Here is a 15,716-nt window from a genome sequence, read left to right on the forward strand (position 1 = left end):
TTGGTTGCAGCACAGACTTAGCGGCAAGGTACAGGGCAAGGTGATGGGGCTGTTAGTGCAAGGGCCCGTGATTTTATTAGCTTGAACCTTCCGAAATTCTTCGGGTCGAAGCCGGATGAGGTCCTTCAAAATTTTATTGATGGGATGTTGAGGACACTTCGGTTAATGCATGCTTCGGACATTGAATCGGTAGAGTTAGCATCATATAGATTGAGGGATATCACGGTTCATTGGTATACAGTTTGGATGGCTTCACAGGGAGCCAATGCACCTCTCCTAGTATGGCAAGAATTTGTGGATGCCTTCCTCTAACATTATTTGAATCTTAGGCAAGGAAGTATGAGTGCTTTAGAGTATAGTCTCCGCTTAAATTCTTTGGCTAGGTATGCTCCAGCCATGGTAGTGGATATGGGTTACCGAGTGCCTCGATTTGTGAGAGACCTACGGCCACATTTGATGGATAGGTGCTTAACTGCGTCCCTTCAAGACAACATGGATGTTTCACGCATTCAAACGCATGCCCAGAATTTGGAAGAAAGCCAACAACAGCAAATAAGTGAGCGTGAGTATGATAGAAGGTATAACAAGAGGGCTAGATCTTCAGGTCTGATGAGTGAGTTTAGAAGCGGGCCAAAATAGCAGTTTTCTAGGCATTCAGGCCATTCTATGACCCGTGCGCCTCCACGATTTACAGGCCAGAGATTTGATAGATCTACTTATTCTGGACCGAGTCAGAGTTTCATGACTTCAGGTTCTCAGTTCAGGGGTGATTCGGGTCAGGCAAGGCCATCCGTGACACGATGTTCCCAGTGTGGAAAGTTACATTGGGGCCAGTGTCGACTAGGTTCAGAGGTTTGCTATGCATGCGGTCGACCAGGCCATATTATGCGCGATTGCCCCTCGGTTGGTGGTAGGGGTAGGACCTAGCCTTCAGTATCGGTAGTCAGGTTTTCATCATTCATACGCCCTATGGGGATAGGATTACATGCGCCAGTCAGCCATGGTAGAGGCAGATGGAAAGCCCCCAGTTCTAGTGGTCCTCAGCACCGTATTTAAGCTCTAGCTGGACGCCAGGATCTTGAGTCTTCTCCCGATGTCGTCACAGGTATATTATCGGTATTCTCTCATAATGTATATGCTTTGATAGATCTGGGCTCCACATTGTCATATGTTACTCCATATATTGCACAGCAGTTTGGGGTTAAATCGGAGTTGATCAAACCTTTTGAGGTATCTACACCCATTGGTGAACCGGTGATAGCTAGTAGAGTATATAAAAAATGTGTAGTTGTGATTTGTGACCATCGTACTATGGTTGAATTACATGAGTTAATAATGGTGGACTTTGATGTTATCATGGGCATGGATTGGTTGGCTTCTTGCTATGCCAATGTCGATTGTAGAGTGAAAATGGTTCACTTCCAGTTTTTGGGAGAACCAGTGCTAGAATGGAAAGGAAATACCGCGTCCCCGAAAGGTAGGTTTATTTCCTATCTAAAGGCAACGAAGATGATCATAAAAGGTTGTATTTACCATCTAGTTCGGGTTCAAGATGTAGAAGCCAAGTCGCCAACTCTTCAGTCTGTCTCTGTGGTGAATGAGTTCCTGAATGTATGCCCGGAGGAGCTTCCAGGCCTCCCTCCAGAGTGGGAGATTGATTTTGCTATAGACGTGCTATCGGATACTAAGCCCAGATCTATTCCTCCTTATAGAATGGCTCCCGCATAGTTGAAAGAGTTGAAGGAGCAATTGAAGACTTGCTTGAGAAAGGATTTATTAGGCCTATTTCTTCCCCGTGGGGAGCACCCATGTTGTTTGTGCGAAAGAAAGATGGCTCCTTGCGAATGTGCATTGACTATCGGCAACTGAATAAAGTGACGATAAATAACAAATATCCACTCCCAAGGATTGACGACTTATTTGATCAATTACAAGGCGCCAAATGGTTTTCAAAGATAGATTTGAGGTCCGGGTATCATCAGGTGAGAGTTAGGGAGAAAGATATCCCTAAGACAGCCTTTAGAATAAAATATGGCCATTTTGAGTTCCGGGTAATGTCATTTGGGCTAACTAATGCATCGGCAGTATTTATGAATTTAATGAACAATGTGTTCAGTCCTTTCCTAGATTTATTTCTGATTGTATTTATCGACGATATCTTGGTGTATTCTAGGTCTGAGGTAGAACACGAAGATCATTTACGTACCGTCCTTAGAGTTCTTCAAACTCGAGAGTTATTTGCAAAATTTTCTAAGTGTTAGTTTTGGTTGAACTCAGTGACCTTTCTGGGGTATATTATTTCAGTCGATGGTATTCGGATAGACACCCAGAAGATTGAGGCCGTGAAGACTTAGCCAAGGCCCATAACTCCTATGGAGGTTTGTAGTTTTCTGGGATTAGCAGGTTACTACAGGAGATTTGTAAAAGTTTTTCTTCTATTTCAGCACCGCTCGCAAAGTTAACCCATAAATTAGCTAAATTTCAATGGACAGATGCTTGTGAACGTAGTTTCCAAGAGCTAAATGATAGATTAACTTCTGCCCCAGTCCTGACACTCCCATAGGGATCGGAAGGTTATGTTGTCTATTGTGATGCTTCAGGCATTGGGCTAGGCTGTTTGTTGATGCAACACGTGGAGATATTATTTGTATGGCATCCACGTTGATATTTATACCGATCATAAGAGCCTTCAGTATATCTTCAAGCCGAAAGAATTGGATTTACAGCAACGACGATGGTTGGAATTGTTGAAAGATTATGATGTTGACATCCTATATCATCCCGGGAAAGAAAATGTTGTGGCTGATGCTCTTAGTCGTAGATCTATGGAAATTTTATGTGATGTTCATCCAGAGAAAAGAGAGTTAGCTCGTGAGCTCCAGCAATTAGCTAGCCTAGGGGTTCGAGTAGTGGACTCAGGCAATATGGGAGCTACCATTCGGAATTCAGCGGTCTCATCACTAGTGGTTGAAGTGAAGGAGCGGCAGTATGAGGATCCCATGCTAAATCATTACAATAATGCGTTCCCTCAGAAGGAGAAGTAATCATTCGAGATTTTTGGAGACGGAGTTCTTCGATGTCGAGGCAGGTTATGTGTTCCAGATATTGCGGGATTATGCCACCAAATATTAAGAGAAGCTCACTGTTCCCGTTATTCTGTTCACCCAGGAGCAACAAAAAAGTATCGTGATCTTAAATCTATATATTGGTGGAATGGGATGAAGAAAGATATAGCGAAATTTGTAGCTCAACGTCCTAACTGTCAGCAAGTGAAAATTGAGCATCAAAAGCCGGGCGGATTGTTGTAAGCTATAGAAATTCCAACTTGGAAATGGGAAGTAGTTAACATGGACTTCATTACAGGCTTACCCCGTTCTCAACGTAAGTATGATTCTATATGGGTGATTGTGGATAGACTCGCGAAGTCCTCTCATTTCTTACCGATCAGAAATACATATATAGCAGAAGATTATGCAAAGCTTCATGTTAAAGAGATAGTGCGACTTCATGGTGTTCCTGTATCTATTATCTCCGATAGAGGGACTCAGTTTACAGCCAATTTTTTAAAGTCTTTCCAAGAAGGTTTAAGGACTCAGGTGAGTCTTAGCATGACTTTTCACCCACAGATGGATGGGCAAGTTGAACGTACCATTCAGACTCTTGAGGATATGCTACAGACATGTATATTGGATTTTGGAGGTAATTGGGATGATCACTTACCACTTATTGAATTTTCTTATAACAATAGTTATCATTCTAGCATCCAGATGGCCCAGTATGAGGCTTTATATGAGCGAAAGTGTAGATCTCCAATTGGGTGGTTCTAAGTAGGAGAGACCAAATTGATAGGGCCAGACTTGGTCCAGCAAGCTATAGAGAAAGTCAAGCTTATACAGGATCGATTATTAACAGCTCAGAGTCGTCAGAAATCGTATGCAGATAATCGTCGAAGGGACTTAGAGTTCCATGTGAGAGATTGGATATTTTTGAAGGTGTCGCCAATGAAGGGCATCATGAAATTTGGCAAGAAGGGCAAGCTTAGTCCCCGATACATTGGACCTTATAAGATTATACGCAAGGTAGGCCCGGTGGCTTACGAATTAGATCTACCTCCTGATCTTGAGTTAGTTCACCCAGTTTTCCATGTATCGATGCTCCGTAAGTGCATTGGAGATCCTTCTAGAATTGTACCAATAGATGATGTCCAAGTTACCAAGCAATTGTCTTATGAAGAAGTCCCCATTGCCATTCTAGATAGGCAAGTACAAAAGCTCAGAACCAAAGAGGTAGCATAAGTTAAAGTTTTATAGAAGAATAATAATAGAGAGGAAATGACTTGGGAAGCCGAAGAAGATATGAAGTTCGGGTACCCACATTTATTTTCACCCTCAGAGGAAACTCAGGCAGAGACTCCATTATCCTCTGGTATGTAGTGTTTTCCCTTGATGTTTTCCTGGTCGTGTGTGGCCACGATTATTGTTGTTGTTGTTGTAGCCCTGTGAGGCGATGTATTTTGGGTTGCTGTGCAGGATGGTAGTGCAATATTATAGGGGAAACTCTGGCGAAATTTTTATAGAATTCCTAAGAACCTAACATTCGAGGACGAATATTCTTAAGGGGGGAAGAATGTTACACCTCAAAAATTCCGTATGTGTTGCCTTGTGGATAGGCTAATGTGAGCTTAAGGTGATTATGAAATCCTTATGAGATTAAGGGAAGTATTAGATAGCTTAAGGTGCATACTATAAGATTTCGAAGTCATACGAATATGTGAAGTTTAGTTTGTTGAAATGAGCGAAATGTAAGTCGTGTTCGGAAAGGTTTCCTCTATAATTGAGTTAATGTCTATTTAGAAAAATCTTGAGGGGATGCTATAGGGCCTATAGTGTGGTTAATGAAGTGTTAAATAAGTGTCAAGAAGGTTCCATGAGGATTGGAAGTCAAACCAGTCGACAATAACAAAAATCGGGTTTTCCCTGTTGTACGGCCATTTGTACGGATCGTATAAATTATACGGCCCGTATGATGGTCCGTAGGTTTGTTCCAGAGAAGGGTGCAGCCTGGTGGTATTATACGGTCTGATTATATGGACCGTATAAATTATACGGCCCGTATAGTAGGCCGTATAAATTGGGTCAGGTCACATTTTTATTTTATAAGGACGGACGACCCTTGCTCATTTTCATTTCCCACATTTCATCCAAGCTCTCTAAAGCTCCAAAACCCTTCTCCAAACATATTTTAACCAAACCCAAGAGATTACAAAGATCAAATAGCAAGAATCAAGAGTTCATGTGTTAAAAGGCTTCCTAGGGTTGGTAGATTTCAAGAAAACTTTGGCATTGTAGCTACGGTTTTTGCAAAAGTGGGTAGCTGCTCCAAAGCTTGTTTCTATGTGATAAAAAGGTTAGTTTATATGCTTATTTCATGTTAATGAGAATGTTTGGTTGTAACAAAACTTGGGTAAAAGAAGAAAGTAGAAAATGAAGTCTAAATGTAGCTTTTATGATGCTTATGAGTAGTAGACTATATTGAATCATGATTCTTAGTATGTTATGGATATAATCATGTTATGGAAGGTAATAATGGTGATGAAGAAGCGTTATATGAAAATGTGCTAAAATGGGTGTGAAGTCGTTGACATAATTGAACATAAGGATGAATTTTGAAGGCTTAATGAAGTGTAAATACTTGATTATGATATTATGAGTGTATTATGGATGTTATTGTGGTTGTTGGGAGTTGTTTAGTAATATGGAGGAAATTGACGAAATAGGGGATATGCTGCCCAATTTTCATTAGATCATGAATTATTCTAGTTTGAATTTAAGAGTAAGCTTAATTATGGTGTGAATCCTTCTAAATGTAGATTATTCAAGCTTCAACGGTGAACGTTAAATAGTTAAGAAGATGAAGAGATATGTAAGGCTAACCCTTCTTTCAATAAGGCATGGTTCCTTGGCTATATATATCCTATCATGAGTTCTATAATGTCCTCCTAATGATTCTATCTCTAAAGCTACTAAAGCTCATGATTCTCGATACTTTTACGATTCTACTACTTTCCTTATATGATGGTTGATCCTCTAAGGATAGATGTAACGAAAACTATGATGGTAATGATGATGATGATACGTGCAGACTCTTATGTATACGTGTCTAAGTCTGTATGACTATTATTTAACACCAAGCTTATATGGCCAGGTATGATACCTATCGCGCGCACACCACTGTAGTTGGGTGCGGATAACGCTGAGCCTTGGTATGGCCAGGTATGTATAATCACCGAGCCTTGTCACGGCCGGGTATGCGAAACACCGAACCTTCATGGTCAGGTATGGTATGGGTACGTGTATGAATATGAATATGAATACGAATACGAATATATATGTATGCATGTACACGAGTAAGCATTAGAAATGGAAGGTCCCTATGAAAACCAAGTAAGTAGATATGATGAAGGGCACTAGAGGTAAAAATGACTCTATTACCTCCTGATTCTCCCATCTTATGTTATTTCTTGTGCAGTCTATTATGCTTCAACTATGATGTTGATTATGCTTTACATACTCAGTACATTATTCGTACTGACGTCCTTTTATTTGTGGACGCTGCGTCATGCCCGCAGGTTGCCAGGGAGACAGGCTTGATCCATAGCTTTCTTATTCAGGGACTACATAGAGGAGCTCCATTTCATCCGGAGCTACTGCTTTTTTTGGTATTATTCTTTTAGTGTGCATACATTTGGGCACGGTAGGGTCCTGCCCCGCCTACATGATGTTACCTACTCTTCTTAGAGGCTCGTAGACAGTTGTGTATGGTTAGATGTCTTGTAGCCTTGTCGGCTCATATTTTGTATATCATTTTGATATCCTTATCGGCTTGTGTATATGGATATGGGCATTGTTATTGATAATGATATAAATACGTTGTTGCCCAACGAGATTAGCACTTTTGATGTTTGTAAATTATGAGCAAGCCATGTTGCTCACCTATATGTGAATGTGAGAGTACGATAAGAGGTACCCGCGTCGGCTAGCACCGGGTGCCCATCATGGCCCTCCGGTTTGGTCATGACATCATGCCAGGCATTGAGAAACAAATTTAAAAGATTCAAGTTTCCACAATTTTCAGGCGACAGGTCCAGGTTCAGGAAAACAACAAAATATTTCAAAGGAAGAAAGCCGAGTGATGGAAGAAGAAATAGAGCCTGTTTTATTTGTAATAAAAATAGGACATTTTGCACATAATTTCCCTCAGTCTAAAAATTCCATCAATCTTCTTTTTGAGATTACAGATTATACAGGTGTTCATTTCAGCGAAGGCGATGATCTAGAATCAGTCTTCTCCGTCAAAGATGAGCCCACAGAGGAAACTCGTTTTTCACTGGATGTTTATCAAGAATATGGTGACAATTATTACCAAATTTCAGAATCTAAACCATAAGTGAAAGTGGAGATCAACAGCATCACAGTGATCTCCCAAGCAGAAATTAAAGTCTACACATCAAAGTGGGACAAACCAACACATGTGATATCTTTCTTTGACATAGGAACGACCTCATCGCTATATTGGGTGCCATACTTCAAGAATTTCAACACAGCCTCAAATGGAATTCTGACCACAACTGTTATCACAAAGCACCCGATCACCATTGAGTACTTTCCAAGACTGAATCACAGGACAAAATTAATTGGTTCGGACATTCTAGGGAAGGACTTAATTATTGGCTTTGACATTTGCAGGATGTTGCAGGATAAGCTCCAGATCAGATCTAATGGGATATCATTCAAAAAGCAATTCAGGGCTTATTGTGCAGTCCCAAGATTGTTCCAGCTCACCAAAGAAGATCAAGTGAGGGAAATTGAGTCGCAAATTGCGCAATAGTCTTGCGCAGAATCCCACAGTGAATTCATGACCAAATGCGACAACCCTTTATGGAAAAATGAAGAGGTATTTATTAAATTGCCTGTCAAGAAAAATGAGAGCATCAATCCGACAAAGGATAGTCATTCAGGTTTGAATCTCGAGCAACTTCTTCTTGCGAAAACGGAATGCCAAGAGCTGGTTGAGTTTGGTTTGATTGAGCCATCAAATTCACAATAGGCATGTGAAACGTTTTATGTCAACAAAAGAGCTGAGCAATCAAGAGGTAAGTTGAGATTGGAAATTAATTACCAACCTCTTAATTACTTTCTTTAGGATGACAAATTTCCCAATCCCGATAAGTTCACGCTTTTTTCTCACCTAGCCAAGGCCAAATATTTTCAAAGTTTGATCTTAAATCAGGTTTTTGGCAGCTGGGAATCCACCCGGATGATAGGAAAAAATAGGTTTTTGCATTCCCGATCATCATTTTCAGTGGAAAGTCATGCCTTTTGGTTTAAAAACTGCTCCATCTTTGTTTCAAAAGGCCATGATAAAGATTTTTCAGCCTATCCTCCATACATCACTTGTTTATGTTGATGACATTTTATTATTTAGTGATACATGGGAGGATCACATTGATTTGCTGAATCATTTTGCCTCTTTGGTAAAGAAAAATGGCATCATGCTTTCAGCGAAAAAAATGGTTTTTGCCAAAAACGAAAATTGATTTTTTAGGCATGCATTTTTCCCATGGAGAGTACACCCCAGCTCCATATATTTCTCAGGAACTTCTCAAGTTCCCCGATATTGGGTTTATTACAAATCAAATTCAATAGTTTTTGGGAGTGATAAATTATGTGAGACATTTTATTCCTAATATTTCTACATATATTCCTCCCCTCACAAAAATGTTGCAAAAGAATGCACATCCATGGGGCAAGGAACAAGATCATGTTGTGCAAAAAATAAAAGAGATATCGAAAGATGTCTAATCTTTGCACATTCCTTCCGATGGCAAGAAAATATTGCAGACAGATGCTAGCAATGAATTTGAAAATACTCTAGGCTAACTTTTTGGATTTTTGATTTTTTTTCAGTTTTTGGTTTTTTGATGGGGAATTATGGTGAGGGAGGTTGGCAAAAAAGGATAAAGTGAAGGTTTTATCTTATTCTCTAATCCATAATTATGCCTCATACTTGTCTCTTTACCCTCGCAATTTTCGCTTCTCAGCCCTTGTGAAATATCTTCTTGTGTGTGGATGTTCTTCCTCCATAATTCCTTTACCTTTGCATTGCAGTGGGGAGGCACTGGTTGCGCCATTTAAATTGATCTTAGTCATGTTTTCTGGATCAATATTAAATGGGTCTTTGGAATCTTCGAACATTTCATAATATTCATTGAGTGCTACTTCGACCTCCTCCCAACGAGGGTGAGTGGCAGAGTAGCCTTCTTCTTCATACTATCATACTTCCTTCGGGTGGTGGCTGTTCTATTGGAATAATATTTTCTTAGCTTCTGCGTATTCCTTTGCAATGGCTACGATTGTGGATGGATAATGCCACCAAAATGACACCATAGGCATGGCATGGACAATTCTCCTAACGATAGTAACTGGCCTGTGGAACATAAATATTTTGACTCCATGAGAAGTAAAATCATGAACCCAATATTTTTCCTGTTTGAACCACAACAAAAATATTTGTAAGGAGGGCTCAAGGTTGTGAAAATCTCTAAAATCACTACATTTAAATTCCATGAAGATGTAGTATTGATGGTACAAATACCAAAAAACCATAATAGTTGATGAGAAAAATTCCTAGCTTGTGCTACAAAAATTTGGCAATATGGGTACTCCGAATGAATAGTTCCTGTTCTGAAAGGCTGGAGTTCATAATTTACCCTGTGTGTTAATAAAGAGTTCCAATTTAAAAGATTCAGAAGAGTAAACAGCTCCGGTGGATGATATGATGATGGTGATAACGAACTGAGCTGCAAAACCTTTGAAAATATGAAAACCTTGCATGTGGACTGCTTTTTATTCCTGTGCTTCTTTTGACAAAACTTGTTGGAGAATTCACCTGGCCTTGAAAGGAAATCAGAAAAGATGTTATCTTTTCCTTTCAAATGCCTGACCTAAATCTTCTAAGGAGAAAACCATTGTGCCCATCTGAGTATTTGCGGATTTGGTATGACTTTGGGATTCAGCTGAACCATACTCGGAAAAGCCATCATATCTATCTCAATAAGAAACTCGGTGTGAATTAGGAAAAAGTTAAATTTTTGTATTCCATTTTTATTGCAAGAATCTCCTTGAATGTGGAATGATAGTGTTGTTCAGCATCCTTGAATCTCCCGCTGGCGTAATTGCATATTTTCTGCTAACAATTTTCTTCTTCAAATAAAACTGCACTACAAAATTCATTGCTGGCGTCTGTTTGCAATATTTTCTTGCCATTGAAAGAAATGTTCAAAGATTGGACTTCTTTCGATATCTCTTTATTTTTCGCACCACATCACCTTGTTCCTTGCCCCATGGATGGACATTTTTTTGCAACATTTCTTTGAGGGGAGAAATATATGTAGAAATATTAGGAATAAAATCTCTCACATAATTTATCACTCCCAAAAACTATTGAATTTGCTGTGTAGTAAACCCAATATTGGGGAAACTGACAAGTTCCTAAGAAATATGTGGAGCTGGGGTGTACTCTCCATGGGAAAAATGCATGCCCAAAAAAGCAATTTCTTTTTTGGCAAAAACCATTTTTTTCACTGAAAGCATGATGCCCTTTTTCTTTACCAAAGATGCAAAATGGTTTAGCAAATCAATGTGATCCTCCCATGTATCACTAAATAATAAAATGTCATCAACGTAAACAAGTGATGTATGGAGGATGGGCTGAAAAATCTTTACCATTGCCTTTTGAAACAAAGATGGAGCAGTTTTGAAATCAAAAGGCATGACTTTCCACTGAAAATGATGATCGGGAATGCAAAATCCTGTTTTTTCCCAATCATCCGGGTGGATTCCTAACTGCTAAAAACCTGATTTAAAATCAACCTTTGAAAAATATTTGTCCTTGGCGAGGTGAGAAAAAAAGCATGAGCTTATTGGGAATGGGGAATTTGTCACCCAAAAGAAAGTGATTAAGAGGTTGGTAACTAGTTACCAATCTCAACTTACCTATTGATTGCTCAACTCTTTTGTTGACATAAAACGCTTCACACGCCCATTGTGAATTTGATGGCTCAATCAATCCAAACTCAACCAGCTCTTGGCATTCCTTTTTTCGCAAAATGAAGGTGCTCGGGATTCATACCTAAATGACTCACCTTTGTCGGATTGATTCTCTTATTTTTCTTGACAGGCAATTTAATGAAGAACTCTTCATTTTTCCACAAAGGGTGGTCGCATTTGGTCATGAATTCAATGTGGGATTCCGCGCAAGACTGTTGCGCATTTTTCGACTCAATTTCCCTCACTTGATCTTCTTTAGTGAGCAGGAAAAATCCTGGGACTGCACAATAAGGCTTGAATTACTTTTTGAATGCTATCCTATTGGCTATGATCTGGAACTTATCCTGCAACATCCTGTAAATGTCAAATCCAATAATTAAGTCCTTACCTAGAACGTCCGAACCAATTAATTTGGTCCTATACTTCAATCCTGGAAAGAAATCAATAGTGATCGGGTGCTTTGTGATAACAGTCGTGGTCATAATTCCATTTGAGGATGTGTTGAAATTCTTGATGTATGGCACCCAATATTTATCGGGAAAAACTGCTGGATTAAAGACCGATGAGGCTGCTCTGGTATTAAAGAAAGCTATCATATGTGTTGGTTTGTCCCATTTGGATGCGTAGACTTTAATTTCTGCTTGCGGGATCACCGTGATTCTATTGATCCCCGCTTTCACTTGTGGTTTAGAAACTAAAATTTGGTAATAATTATCACCATACTCCTCATAAACATCAAGTGAAAAAAGATTTTCCTCTGTGGGCTCATCTTTGATAGAGAAGACTGATTCTAGATCATCATCTTCACTGAAATGAACACCGGTATAATCTGCAATCTCAAAAAGAAGCTCGATGGAATTTTTAGACTGAGGGAAATTATGCGCAAAATGTCGTATTTTATTACAAATAAACAGGTTTTATTCCTTCTTCTATCACCTGGCCATCTTCTTCTGAAATATTTTGTTCTTTTCATGAACCTGGACCCATCGCCTAAAAATTATGGCAACTTGAACCTTTTAAATTTCTTTCTCGGTGCCTGGAATGAGCAATTTCTTCTTCCTGATCCAGTGATCAAGTCTGTCCGGCGACAAGCTTTATCAAGTGCTGGATCACTTTTCATTATTTGTTTGGTTGTGGCGGAGTCGGTTCTCTTCTCTGGAATCGGCTCATCGATCATTCCATCTTACTTATCAACTACATCAGAATTTTTCGGCTCCGTGGCTTGATTCATAAAAATGGGCGAAAGTTCCTTTTCTGAGGAACCCTGTGCAGAATCAGTACTTACCTCGGAAGCATCTTCTGTCGAAGCTTCAGAAACATCGGGATCTTCCTCTGTCAATGAAACATCGGATAATTCTTCTGTTTGTTGGGTGTCGGACCCTTGGGATGTCACTTCTTCAGTGTCACTTTGTGGTTGAGCCACGTAGAGACTTGGGGCTTAAGCGGTAGAAATCATTAAGTTCTCATAATTGTCATTTTTTGAACTTTCTCCTACCTCTCTTTTCTTTCTAGAATGCCTTTGGGCTGTAAGTTCATCTTTTCTTTCCCAAATAAATTTTGCAATGTAAAATTTGGGTTCTTCCACAGTTTGAGAAAACGGGTTCTGGAAATCTATCTTATTCCTCCTTTGGACCGGTGAGAAGCTTGAAAAAGGATATTCTTACTAGGGAGGGGAATAACTTTGAATTGAAAATGCACTTGTGGAAGGAAGGGTAGTGAGCTGAGAACTTTTGGGATTTAGAGGTTCCAAGTGACCATTTTTCAGAAGATTTATGTGGTCTTTTAGAGAAACCATTTCTTTTTGCTGCTGCTGGAAAAAATGGAAAAGAGAAGTACCTGGTGGTCAAATATCATATTGCAGGGTTGCCAATCTGTGTGCTCCAAGGCTTTGATAAATCCTGCATGCTGAGAAAACTTCTCCGCAACTTGTTCAACTTTTTTCTCAATATTTTCTACCCTGCGGAGCATTTAATTTTGACACGTGCAACATTCCTAACAGTGCTATCAATACTATTAAAGATTCTATTTTGAGAGATAGAATTTTCAGACTGCCAGTTAATTGTTGCTTCAATGTCACCTGATGGTTGTTTTTCTCCTTAGGGCAAAATTACATTCTATTTGGGTATTTTTGGAGCATGATGTATGCCATCCTTATTGAAATATTCAAGTGGTAGAAAATCATAACTGCGACTATACATGAATATTTCAGGGTCCTTGGGCAAAGAGGATGCTTCGTCATCTTCCCAACTAGGGAAGATTGGACTAGCATTTTTCTCTAGCAATTACGACCATTCTTTGGGATCATAACAGACAAGGTTATCATATTTACCTAGGCGATTAAGCGAACAACCTGATGGGTCGCCTTTATCATACCTTTCTCGAAGGTACTCGTCTGTCGATTTGCACCTTTTCTTTTTGGCCTTCTTTTTTACCTGTTTTTCCTCGTGGTATTACTCAATTGGATCATCAAGGCATTCTAGACAAGAACACTCAATCTCCCATGGGTAGTGACCTGTGAACGGATCCTTGAACCACATCACATCTTTACCTTCAATGTCAAAGTGCTCGGTCTAGTCTTGTTCTCTCATGATTCCTTCAATTTCTTCGAAGAAAATGTCTAACTCATACTCATACGCAAAGTGGTACCTGCGCTGCATCATATTAATTACAAAACTGGCCTTGCTTGTCCTCTTGAGGTGAGCATGGTCAAAACATATTAATACACTTTTATCTTTTTGTTTCACTATGTTTGACTCTGTGGACCTAATGGGTTCAGGAGGTTCTCTCAACTTCTCATAATTTGTCACCCATGAATCTGGAAGAATTTTTGCAAGCTCTTCCTTTGAAATTTGTCTTGGGATTTGGGTGCATTGGGTAGTGCCTTTGGTCGCATCAGCGTTAATCAGTAAAGCATTACCTGCACCAGGGACAGAGAGATCCATGGCATGATTTTTAACTCTTCAAGCAATTTGGTAGTGAAGAGTTTCTTGAACGACATCCTTAGCAAGAGCGGTTCCAAAAATTTGTACTTGAATTTTCAACGTCTCCGTGAGGTACCGGTCGTACAGAGACATGTTGAAATTTGGGAACATTGTCACGAAAATTGTTCCTGCATTTAAACTTACTTCACTTGTGCCAAGTTTAGCATGTTGGTACTCAAGATACCTAGTATCCAGGAGAGAAATTCTTGCAGCAACTGATTGTCCTTTTCGAACATGACAAGTTAAGGCTATTCGAACAACACCAAAATGTATATGAGTGAAACCATGATTTTTTCATTGCTTTGGAAATTCTTCGGGAATTTGCAAGGTGATCAATTGTTCTCATTGTGTTGCATAAATGGGATGTTAGTCAAGTTTGGAACTAGTAACATATGCTCTCAAACCTTTAGGCCTATGTTAGACCAAAGAGCGTATCTGGGACCATGAAGACAATTGTTTTTTGGCAAAAGCTGAATAGGGATTTATTAACGGTAAGTAACTGGACTCTATTTTTTTTATTTTCATTTAAGACTTCTACTTCATACAAGTAATCATATTCTTTTGAAAGGGTTTTTGAAATAGTAGTAAACCTATCAACATTTTCACTGGAATGTAAAAGACTGGACGGATTTAAGACACTTGAATTTAAAAGACTACTAGATGATGGTGCATTAGACATTTTTTTTTTTTGATTAACAGATCATTTTATTAATCAAAAAAGTGAATCCTTACAAAACCAGGTCAGGGCAGACACCAAACCTCTAATTAACATAAGTAACCTATCTACAGGAAGAAGTTATATATACTACCATTACAGAATGGGAATTTTAGCCTCTGCCTATAGCAACACAATTCAATCTATCTATCAAATAGTATTCTAAGGAAAGCAGCTAAGGTTTTGCAAAGTCGGTTGCCATGTAGCCAAATGCCTCCCCTTGATGTGCATGTGAATAGCTATCTCTCTACATACTCTTGTAGCATTATAGTGGCCTCTTTGGAATCTGATGGAGTTTCTTTCCTGCCAAGCACAGTAGATCATCATGACAAAAACACTACAGGTGATGAATGCAGCTCTAGATCTCTTCCTTACCAATCTACAGATCCGTTGTAGTTCCTCATCCCATGTCCTTATGTTTCTCTGGTGCCCAAGCCATATCAGTAATCTATTCCAGAGGCTCCTAATAACTGAGCATTCAAAAAATAAGTGTTTGAAGGTTTCTGCACCTCTGTCACAGAAAACACACTCCATTGGCACCTGTATACCTATTTTTAACAACCTATCCACAGTAGAAAGTCTTTGTTGCACTGCTAGACACAAGTTGAACTGGAATCTTGGACGGATGTGTTTGCGCAAAACTATACTTTTGAAGGTGACCTTTGGTAGTTGTGGCATCATGAGGCAATATGCAGTCTTGATATGGAGCTTATCATGTTTCTGCATCTGTTGGAGTTTGTGAGTTAGATCACATTGGATAGTTTGCATCTATGTTATTCTTGTCCTGCTTTCAATGATCTTCCTAACCACCCAAGCTGCTATCTTATATGTGTCCATAGTCTCCAAGCTCCTTCTTTTAATGTAGTAGTAGTGCACCCATTTTATCTATAGAGAGTCTTTCTTTTTAGCTAT

Source organism: Lycium barbarum, chromosome 11 (assembly GCF_019175385.1).
Source record: "Lycium barbarum isolate Lr01 chromosome 11, ASM1917538v2, whole genome shotgun sequence".
In the NCBI taxonomy this organism is placed as follows: Eukaryota; Viridiplantae; Streptophyta; class Magnoliopsida; order Solanales; family Solanaceae; genus Lycium; species Lycium barbarum.